Source organism: Grus americana, chromosome 3 (assembly GCF_028858705.1).
Source record: "Grus americana isolate bGruAme1 chromosome 3, bGruAme1.mat, whole genome shotgun sequence".
Classification (NCBI taxonomy): domain Eukaryota; kingdom Metazoa; phylum Chordata; class Aves; order Gruiformes; family Gruidae; genus Grus; species Grus americana.
The window spans coordinates 64300497-64310901 of record NC_072854.1 but is presented as its reverse complement, the minus strand read 5'-3'; the positions used below and the strand labels follow the sequence as shown (position 1 = coordinate 64310901).

The 10405-nt window shown below is 47.3% G+C and overlaps 1 long non-coding RNA gene across 1 annotated transcript; it reads left to right on the top strand.

Annotated features, from left to right (window-relative positions):
* Positions 1-2433: 2433 nt before the first annotated feature.
* On the top strand, positions 2434-7979 carry LOC129204860 (uncharacterized). Its single transcript, XR_008576518.1, has 3 exons — positions 2434-2602; positions 4148-4297; positions 7045-7979. It is a non-coding gene; the product is annotated as an uncharacterized LOC129204860 (long non-coding RNA).
* Positions 7980-10405: the final 2426 nt, after the last annotated feature.

Sequence of the window (10405 nt, the reverse complement as noted above, 5' to 3'; positions counted from 1 at the left end):
GAGTCACAGCGAAGTATTTTAAATGTTTCTAACTGTTTTTTTTTTAGTGAGTTATACAGCATTTAAGCCAATTATTTTAATGGCAGGTATAAGCTAAAATAATGCACAAATGCTTTGGATATGTCTGGGAAAATTTAGTATTTCAACAATTATTTTCCATTAAAATGTGAGCAGAAAGAGTGCTGTTCATAATTTTTTAACTGTTTGCTGCAGCTCAGTCCTGTCTTTAAACAGGCTGCCGCGCGCTTCTGTGCTACACCAGGGCAGGTCAGGGTTGTACTAACGAAAAGATGCCGTCAGTGAGTACAGTACTATTTTCAGAGTGCAGTTAGATGAGATAAACTGGGTAGTTTTAAGGAGATGCCCAAGAAGATGAGAGGGAATACACCCTGTGAAATTCTTCTAAATTAAAGCATAATCTCTGGGGAAGACCTTTAGAGACGACTGGAAGTGCCATTATTCCCCTCAGCTTGGTGCTTCAAAGGCACTTTTTTTTCTTCTTTCCCTTCTGTGGGGAACTTGTTCTCAGGCAGCTTGAAATGAGAGCTGGCTGAATTTTTCCTTTTTCAAAAAGTAATTCAAATGAGAACTGATTCTTAGACCTAAAATTACTGCAGAAAAATCTCTTTATCAGTATTTACTTTAATGGAAGAAAATGCAAACTGTTGAAATCTAAATACTTGCTGTAAGATTTTCCCTTTTTCTGGTCAACTGATAGTTTTTTTAATCCACAGCCAAAATGTTTACCTGAAACTGCTTTTTTTTGAAAACTGAAGCATTTACTGTTTCAGTTTTAGTTCTGTAGTGACAACAAAAACATAAAACACTGTAAATTTTGACAGAAATGAGAAAAACCCCACCACAAACAAGGAAAAATAATGGACATTTCCCACTCAGCTGTGCTGACCAATATCTATCTTAACTCATTGGTAAAATACAGCCCAAGATAATATGGGTCCAAATTTGCAAAACTGCTATGTCTTTTTCTTATCTTGGTGTTACACAAAATGCTTCTTGGTCTTCAAAGGGCAGTAGCCTGTGCGAACGCACTGCAGAATTGCTCCCTACAATTTCAGGTGGCAACTCAGCGTTAGCAGCATCCTTGACATCAAATGGCTGAAGCCCACGCTTAAAGTTAAATACAGCCTAAATGCAATGCCAAACAGCTGCAGTGACACTTCATTAATTAGTAAATGAATGCCTTTAGCAAATAGCCGGTCTGCACACTCGGTGTCTATTTCGTCCGCAGATCTCTCCAGGCAGCATTAGCAGCTAGAGGAGTAAATACACGCACAATGGGTGCGGATTTGACTGCCTGTGTCAGTGCCGATTTAGGTGATGCGGTAAAAATCTTCTGAAAGGCATCAACGAGTTGATCTGTGCAGTAGCGTCATAAGCTGCCATTACGCCGGTCTTATGAAGGAGCGAAGAGCTTGTGGGTAAGGTAGTGTTTTTCTTTAAACGCGTCTCTTTCTGACAGAGCGGCCACCAAACCCCCGAGCTCCAAAGCGGAGGCTGGCGTGAGGTCTTTGTCTCGGGAGCGCACCGGGGGGCAGCAGCCCCGGCGTGGGGAGCTCTGTGCCTCCGCGGGAACGGCTGGAGCGGAGCTGCAGGCGGAGGAGCGCATCTTTTCTGCGAGGGAGAATTTCCCTGAGGGGGGTTGTAACATCTGTGTTAAAAGCAAAATTTTAAAATGGAAAAGTGAAAGTGGATAAAACCGATCTGGTTTACTCCAGCGACTAAATTTTTGCATTCTTTGGGGAAGAGGGAACAAACTTCCGTGCTGCCATAAAAAAAATTAGTCTCTTGCAGATCCAAAGCTGTGAACACTGATGGGAGCTGGAGTGAGAAAATGGGACTTATTGGAAAATCTACTTACAAGCAAACAGTGCTATGGTCATTATGGAGACAGGATCGCACCCTGTCTGCAGAGAGACTCCCTGTCTCAGATAACACATGACTGCATGCTCAGTCTGCTTCCCTTATCTTCAAACACTGCCCAAAACCAGAGGTGGGGCACTTTGGTTCCAACATTAGAGTTCTTCCCACCAGTTTACTACATGCTCATGTTCACAGAGCCTGAGAGATGCAGCCAGATTTTGGGCCGTTTGAAGTCTGAGGCTCAGATCCAGGACTTCTCTCCATTGTCCTGGCAGGTTATTTTCCCCACATCAAGACTCCTTCTAGTTAACTTTCTCCCAGGCTTTGTCTGATTTCAGAAATAATTCTTTGACTGTAAAGAATAGAAGTTTCACCATAAAAATCACTGTTATGGTCCCTCCAGCTCAGCAGCTGGGAAGCTGAAGGCACATGGGCACAGCGTCCCTACAACAGAGAAGAGCTATTTTAGGGATTTGTTCCAACTTCTGCTTAATATAGATGTGCTGGCACAACCTTGCGCTGGCAGGTGAGTGCTGGTGGAAGAGCCCGCAATTAGAACAGCAGAGCTCTGCTTCCCCTGGGAGGGCCACAGCGGCCCCCAAAGCTCCAGCAAGAGACCTGGGCAGGATCCAGCAGCCTTTTCTTGCTCGGCTCTCTACCAGAAAACCTGCCAAGCACAAGCCCTTCTCTCAGGCTCTGCTTTCTAAAATCTGCCAGACAGGTCAGTATCTCTTTCTTTGATTCCTCAAGGCAGGAAGACAATACTTCACGGAGGTGGGCACTTGGGTGGACAGTCTCAGTTTGAGATCTAGTGATGCAAAGTACTAGACCACATTATCATTTTTTTTTTTCTGATCTTTTTCTGATTGTAATGAGGTGGCTCCCCCTTCAGCAGGACGCTGCCAGGTTGCAATCTTGAAAACATCCTTGAGAAAAGGAGGAGTGTTTTGATGCCCAGCCTTGCTCATTCCCCCGCCGGCTGAATGCGCACCCCAGGCAATGCTGGCGTCTCCCCTGGGGCTGCGCCTGTGCTAGCACAGCATGTGGGGGGGTCTGCTGGCCTGGGTGCTGCATGGCCCTATATGGCAGTTCAGGCAGTGACACCACCCCAAGAGTGAGGATTTGGGGGTCTGGCTCCTGAGGGCAAGTGGCTGGGGCTGCCCGGCTGAGGCTTGCCGGCAGGACTGGGCACAGCGGGGGCTTCCCACCAGCCTGGGCTGCCAGCCCAATAGAGTGCTGCGCTGCGGTGCCTGCCTGCCCACCAGCCTGTCTCAAAGCAAGAACACTATAATTAAACATGAGATTTAGGGCCTCGCTGGATCGGGGCCTCAGTTGTTATGAAGTCACGTATTTCCTGATGATTGGCAATAGTGGAAGGATGTTTATGCCATTTAATCATTCAGCGAGGAACAAATGTATTAGAGTCAGAACAAAGCAAAAGGTTTCTAAGCCTTTACTAATACTTTTGTGTATTTTAACTTGAAGTAACTGGATAAAAATCATTATTTAAGAACCCTAACTCTATCACATATCCTAAAACATATGCTTTATACATACTTTTTTACATATTATTGTCATGCTCAATGCAGCATGAATACTCTGTAAAAATCATATTCTTGTAATTAGAGGACATCATGACTGCTCCAGAGATATGAAAGACAAACTGCCTTATATAGCCTATGAAAGATATTTTTCTGCATACTGCTTTAGAGGAATCAAGCAGTTAAAACATGTGAGCTGCCGTCTGCCTTTCTGAAAGTGCACAAAATCAGTTTATTGTCAACACATGTCAATATATTTACTTGCACTGAGGAAATGGCTTCTGTTGATTGTTTTCAACCAGGCTGATGCCTGTATGCCAGATTTGCAAATCAAATGTTACCGCTACTGTGTTTCTGGCAGAAGAAATCAGAGTTGTAAATGGAGTACTGAAAAACATCTTTCCCAGTCACCTGACAGCATTTACAGACAGGGATATGAGAATGCAGCTTTTTTCCAGAGAAGCAATGGTGAAATTCAGGCTTATTTCCACTGGAGACATTTCAGGAGGCTGAGGGGCAGTGCTGGAGAAAGCACTCCCAGCTGACTGAGCCTTTTAGCTATAAATTGTCCTGGGATGCCTTTATGTTTAGCTTTTGGCAGTAAAGAAAGAAGTGGTAAGAAAGCACCAAACTCAGCAGAACTTCCAAGCTGTTTACAAGTACTTTCTAGTGATTTAAGGGAATTGCACCTTATTGCAAATGTAAGCAGCACGTACTTCTACCAGGCAAAGTGTCATGGACTCACGGACTGGAGCAATGCTGGTTGGAAAGGATGCCTGAAGGTCAGGTTGTCCAGTCCCCCACTGAAAGCAGGACCATCACCAACATTGGATCAGATCAGCCGTGGCAGTTGTGCACTCATCACAAGACTAGATGTAAGTCTAAATATAGCTCATGTGTAAGTCTTTAACCCACTTGTGTCTCTGTGAATGTTTCCATTTGCCTTGCTTTCATGACATGCGATTCACCAGCATGTGGTTTGGAAGAGGAGCAATGACAGCGGCAGGCAGGGGTGACACTGAAGCTTAACTACCCGGAAGCAGTGGGATCCAGCATCAAATCTGGGAAGCACAAGGTTTCTCTACTAATTGCCTGTGCCCATTAGCAAATCCCAGAAGAATTAGCCTTCCAGAAAAACAAAATATCTCACCTGAAGCTTGAAGTTCAATGGAAGCTCCAAAAGATTTTTCACGACAGCCACTTGATTCAGATTTTCCGTGAGTGAAGAGAAGGTGCATGTTTCCTCTGCCATTATCACTCCCATCTCAAACACTCTCTAACTTGTAATTATTCCACCTTAAAACACAGTGCAGCACTGCACAGTTTAAGTGCACACGCATCCATGCAAGTTGCATGTAAGCACCCAGAGCGGGGTGTGCAAAGCAGAGTGGAACAAATACAAATAATTTTGTGTACGTTATACGAAGCTCTGTACAAATACTTTGTTTCTTTAAGTCTACAGCATTCTACATGATGTTCAAAGACATTCAGTTTTTAATGATCCCAAATGGGTTTGATGCTTTTGAATTCGATGGGACTTTTCCCTGGGTGGACGGTCCATGTTCAGGACTGGAGCTTGTTACGGCAACAGAGTCTGGAAAACAGCATGTGGAATCAGTCAGTACCAGTGTCTAGAAGAAGAATAGGCTCGGTCTTGAATGTTCATGTTGGATATTGTCTGAAAAGTTGCCCATCATGTTACTGCTTGGAAGCTCTGGCAGTCGGGGATGACACGCTCCGGCTTCCCTATTAGCCCCCCTGCGCCGCCGGGACAAAGGGAACTGCAGGCTCCCAGCCAAGCACATACATTTGCAAACTGCCGCCAGTCAGTTCCCAAGGCCAGGGGCTGGATGCCATTGACAAAGAGATGTGAACCGCAGGCGTAGCCCGCTCTGCTCTCCCTGCCGAGCGAGTGGCGCTTCTCATGGAGATCTATAGGGCCTGCTCTCTCCCCCTCACTGACCGCAAGGGGCTGGCCAGGACCCACTTCTGATTTTTCAGGTTTTTAACCAGTCCCTTCCACACGGCATGGGAGTCACCAGAGCATCGTACACTCCTCGCCAGCATCCCCTTCAGCCACAGACCTGCGTGGGGATATTTGTCTGCCGGCGCGCACAACGTTGCATTCTTTAACCTACAGCGTGGGAGATCAGACCTCGATAACCCTGCTGGAGACTCGGTCTGGTGGTGTGGGTAGATGTGAAGAGCAGCGGCACAGCAACAGATGATCTCGGGAAAAGATCTCAGAGCCATGTGAAAGGCAGGCACCTGGCTGACTTTCGCTCGCTTGACTTTCACTTTTCTGCTTTCCTCCAGTAACAGCCCGTAGGGCTGAAGGGATACAGAGAGGAAATTCTCTATGAACTGTAGTTTCCACCTGGAGATGCCCAGCGTCCAAGCTCATGCTCCTGTTATGCTGCTACCCCTAACTACCACAAATCCAAACAGAGGGGGGTTTTGACAGTGAAATTAGCCCTGAAACTGCCCTGAGCTAATACAGGCCAAATTTTGGCTTGCGATGAGATTAATTACCTGGGCCTCAGCGTAGCCTGAGCAGTAAGGAAAGCCCTGCCTTTCCCAGGGAGGTGGCCCAACCAGCCAGTACCTTTCTATTTGGAGAGAACCTGATGGGTGTCCAGCACATGGTACCTGCCCTGCGAAGGGCAGCCACGATCTCACCATGCCGCCTGCTCTAAGTTTAGTTGCTCAATGCAAGCAAGTGGAAAATGACCTGACAAATGTTGCTACTGGGCCACATGAGAGCAAGATCCAGGGGAAAAAACACATCTCCAAATGCCCTGTGAGATGACCCTGCTTGTCCTGTCCTTAGAGGGGTACAGGGTACAGGGAAGGGTGATGCCCTGCATTTAGAGAGCGACCAGAGCACAGGAAACCCTTGTCTCCAGCACTTTGCTGGCAGCACATGCTCTCCCCATCTCGTTCACCCTTTCTCCCCACCTCTTCATTTTTCCCATCTCTGTTCTGGGCCCTACTTCTTTCTGAGGTGCTCCAAAGGCACGAAGGGGACATGCTTTCTCAATCCAGCATTGGCACTAACTCCTGGGTGGCTTTTCACTAGCAATTTGCCTGTCATCTGGGACACGAGTGCTAGGACCTGCCACGCATGCTCGGTCTTCCCAAGCAGGACACGCCACTGAAGCAGAGGAGCCACAACACTGTACCTGATGTCAGCTGGAGACAGAAAGGGTCTTTTTATTAGGAGGCTGAAAATACTAACCCCGCTTAAAGGTCGTGTTATTCATAGCATAATTACTTCCTTACCCTGTGACCTTGGCTTGACAGGGCTTTACATGTGGTTTTCCTACAGTTTTAACCACACTTAGCTGAAACCGTGAGAAAAACCGTCCCAGACCACAGCTATTCCTGACCCAAGAACTGTTCTAGACTGCAGTTCTTGCCATGAATGCCTCCCGCGCACTCGCAGCACTCTTGCCTTTCCCTATCTGGTTATGAAATGGTGGGTTGCAACACTCCTCCTTCCCTGGTCATCAGTCAGGCCACCCCAGCATACGCAGCCCACTCTCGATGTACAGATGACGCTCAGTCTGTTGCAGCAGCAATGGATTTGTCTCCTTTTTTTCTTTTTTTTTTCTTGCTGCAGAAATGGAGTGTGACAGTCAAAGCCTTCAGACCTCCCAAGCACAAGGATTGAGGACTCTGCTGGCTTGCGGACATTACATGTATCTACAAGATGAAGCAATGTCGGGAAAAACCTGAGGGAAAAACCCGGCAGTTCATTATTGCACTTTACCTATGTGTTGGGTTTGCGTGGCAAGGTTTTGGTAGCGGGGGGGCTACAGGGGTGGCTTCTGTGAGAAGCTGCTAGAAGCTGCCCCTGTGTCTGATAGAGCCAAGGCCACCCGGCTCCAAGATGGACCCGCCGCTGGCCAAGGCCAAGCCAATCAGCGCCTCTGTGATAACATATTTAAGAAGAAGAAAAACACTTAGAGAGAGAGCTTTTGGAGCCAGAGAGAGGAGTGAGAAGATGTAAGAAACTCTGCAGACACCAAGGTCAGTACAGATGGAGGGGGAGGAGGAGCTCCAGGCGCCAGAGCAGAGATCCCCCTGCAGCCCGTGGTGAAGGCCATGGTGAAGCAGGCTGTCCCCCTGCAGCCCATGGAGGAAGGATGAGGGGGTGTAGCGATTCCACCTGCAGCCCGTGGAGGACCCCACGCCGGAGCAGGTGGAGGCACCTGAAGGAGGCTGTGGCCCCGTGGGAAGCCCACGCTGGAGCAAGTTCCAGGCCGAACCGGTGGACCCGTGAAGAGGGAAGCCCACGCCAGGGCAGGTTTGCTGGCAGGACTTGTGACCTCGTGGGGGACCCCACACTGGAGCAGTCTGCTCCTGAAGGTCTGCACCCCGTGAGAGGGACTCCATGCTGGAGCAGGGGAACGATGAGAGGAGTCCTCCCCTTGAGGATGAAGAAGCAGCAGAAACAACGTATGATGAACTGACCGTAACCCCCACTCCCCGTCCCCCTGTGCCGCTGAGGGGGGGGGAAGGTTGAAGCCGGGAGTGAAGTTGAGCCCGGGAAGATGGGAGGGGTGGTGGGAGGTGTTTTAAGAGTTGATTTTATTTTCTCATTCCTCTACTCTGTTTTGCCTAGTAATAAATTAGATGAATTCCCTCTCTAAGTTTGGTCTGTTTTGCTCGTGACGATAATTAGTGAGTGATCTCTCCCTGTCCTTATCTCGACCTACAAGCATTTCGTTATGCCTTTTCTCCCCTGTTTAGTGAATGAGGGGAGTGAGAGAGTGGCTCTGGTGGGCACCTGGCCTCCAGCCAGGGTCAACCCACCACAGTCCTTAGAGAATATATGTATGAAATACATATGAAATAGACTGATTTTTTCCAGCAGAATTTCATTCTTCCCATTATGCATCAAACCGAGGACCTGAGTAAGCTCTGAAAAGCACACTGGATCCCAGGAATCCACCAGGCTGAAGGATCACTGCATTGCTGTGACCCCCTCAGACATACCCCACAGATTTTTGCAGAGATACAGACCTCTCATTATCACCACCCTCAACTCACTCTCATGTACGCGTCTTTAGGCTGGGGCAGCGGCAGAAATAGTTTTCCCTTCATTTGCAAATCCCACTCCCAAGCGCTCAGTAATCAGACTGTTTGTGGACACGTAGCAAACATTATGTTTTTGCCCTCCTCCTCCTTCTTCCCTCTGCCTAACACTTTTCCCTCTTCAGCAGTGACTTGGGAGTGTGTAACCTTCTGGCTACAGTAAATATCATTGGTTCAAAAGCATTTTTGCCATTTGTCTAGCTTGTAGCTAATGTCTCCAGAATCTTTTCTCCCAGTTTAAAGCCAAAACTTAACTCAAAGCAGTGAGAAAGGCTTTACTTTTCAGCCAGACCTACGTCAAACCAGAAAAAGCAGCAAAATTCTTATTTGCATTGGGCATTACATTCAGAGCCCAGAAGAATTCATACTGTTGTCATAACCAGGAGAAAAATCCCACGAGGCTGAATATGCACACACATGTGAATGCAACACATACGCAAACCCAGATTTTTATGAGCGGGGCTGTCAGCAGGGAGATTGTTTATAGTTGCCAGTAATTTATAGCTTTTAAATGTAATGTTGGAATGCAAATAACTTTCCCCGTCCCCTTCCCTCAGTGATCTCCTCATGAATAAGGCTGAAAGGAGCCGGAGCAGGAGACACGACTGGGGAGGATGAGGAGACAGGGAATGACTCAGCCTGCCCCCGCTTTCTCCCAACCCCTGGAGATGTCATCCCCCGGCCATGGGATCCGCTCCCAGCCCAGCGTGAGGGCTCGCTCAGTGCACAGCTATGTGTGGCATGATACTTAACAACTCCTATCCCAGGCAATGAAACGGGACTAGAGCTCAGCCTACCCGGCAGCAAGAATGTATGAAATGTCATTAAGCGAAAACCCCAAGCTTTCTGGCGCTTCTGACAGGAAGCCGAGGTTTTTCCTTTCCCTGCAGGATAAATTGCCATCCTAATGCTCCCCTCTTCTCTTTCTCCTACATTTTCAGATCAGTAGAGAAGGATGAGATATGGAAAACCGTCTTCCCGTGCCTTCGGTGTCATTCAGCATCAGAACTGCTGAAGTTAGCTTTATCACTGGTTAGTGATAAATTCATTGGCACTGTTGGGAACGTGCTTTCTCTTCATGCAGTTATGAATCCGATTAAAAGAACTTCACAAGGGTGCTCTCCCAGACAGTCGCCTTTGCCCAGCCTGCTCAGAAGACCAGACTGAAACTAATTGCTTTGGCTGCTGATCTCTGCCAGGTTTGATTGCGAAAGCTTACAGGAAGATATGTAAAATAAGAATGTCATCAAGTTACTGCAGTGTTCATACTCACAGTGCTAACAAATAAGGTTATCTGCAGAGCTTCTAACCTCCCTTCTCTGGTGTTTCCACTGTTTTTCTTCTCCCCACAATGACAGAGATTTCTATTTATTACTATCTATGATAAGTTATGATTTGGACTCCATAAAAAGTTTTGGGGACCTGCAGGCGAAAAGGCAGGGGCTAGCCTGTCAGATATTTATCAATAAACACTGAGAACTGCAAAATATCTGCCTCACCTCTCACACTGGTGAATAACAGAAAGCAAGGAAAGAGTTTATGGTACCAGGCAGATGTAAACAAAGCTATTGGACTGATCCCAAGCAAAGACAGGAACAGCTCATTAGCAAACACTTGAGTCCTCAGCGTCTTAGAGAATAATAAAGAAGAATCTTGGGCCACTGGCTGTAGAAAAAACCCCAAAAGAACCCAAAACATAACAGATGTTTCCAAATGGTTAAAAATGAGCAGTATTACAAGCTTCATTTGAAGTCCATGAAAACTCTGGGACCTTTTTTTTGGCAGGCAGAACTTAGGGGACAACTTTTCCACCTTTTCACCACCTCTGCAGACAAGAAAATCCCGTCTCATTTTGAAGGGGCTGCCGAGGCTTTGCCACGCTC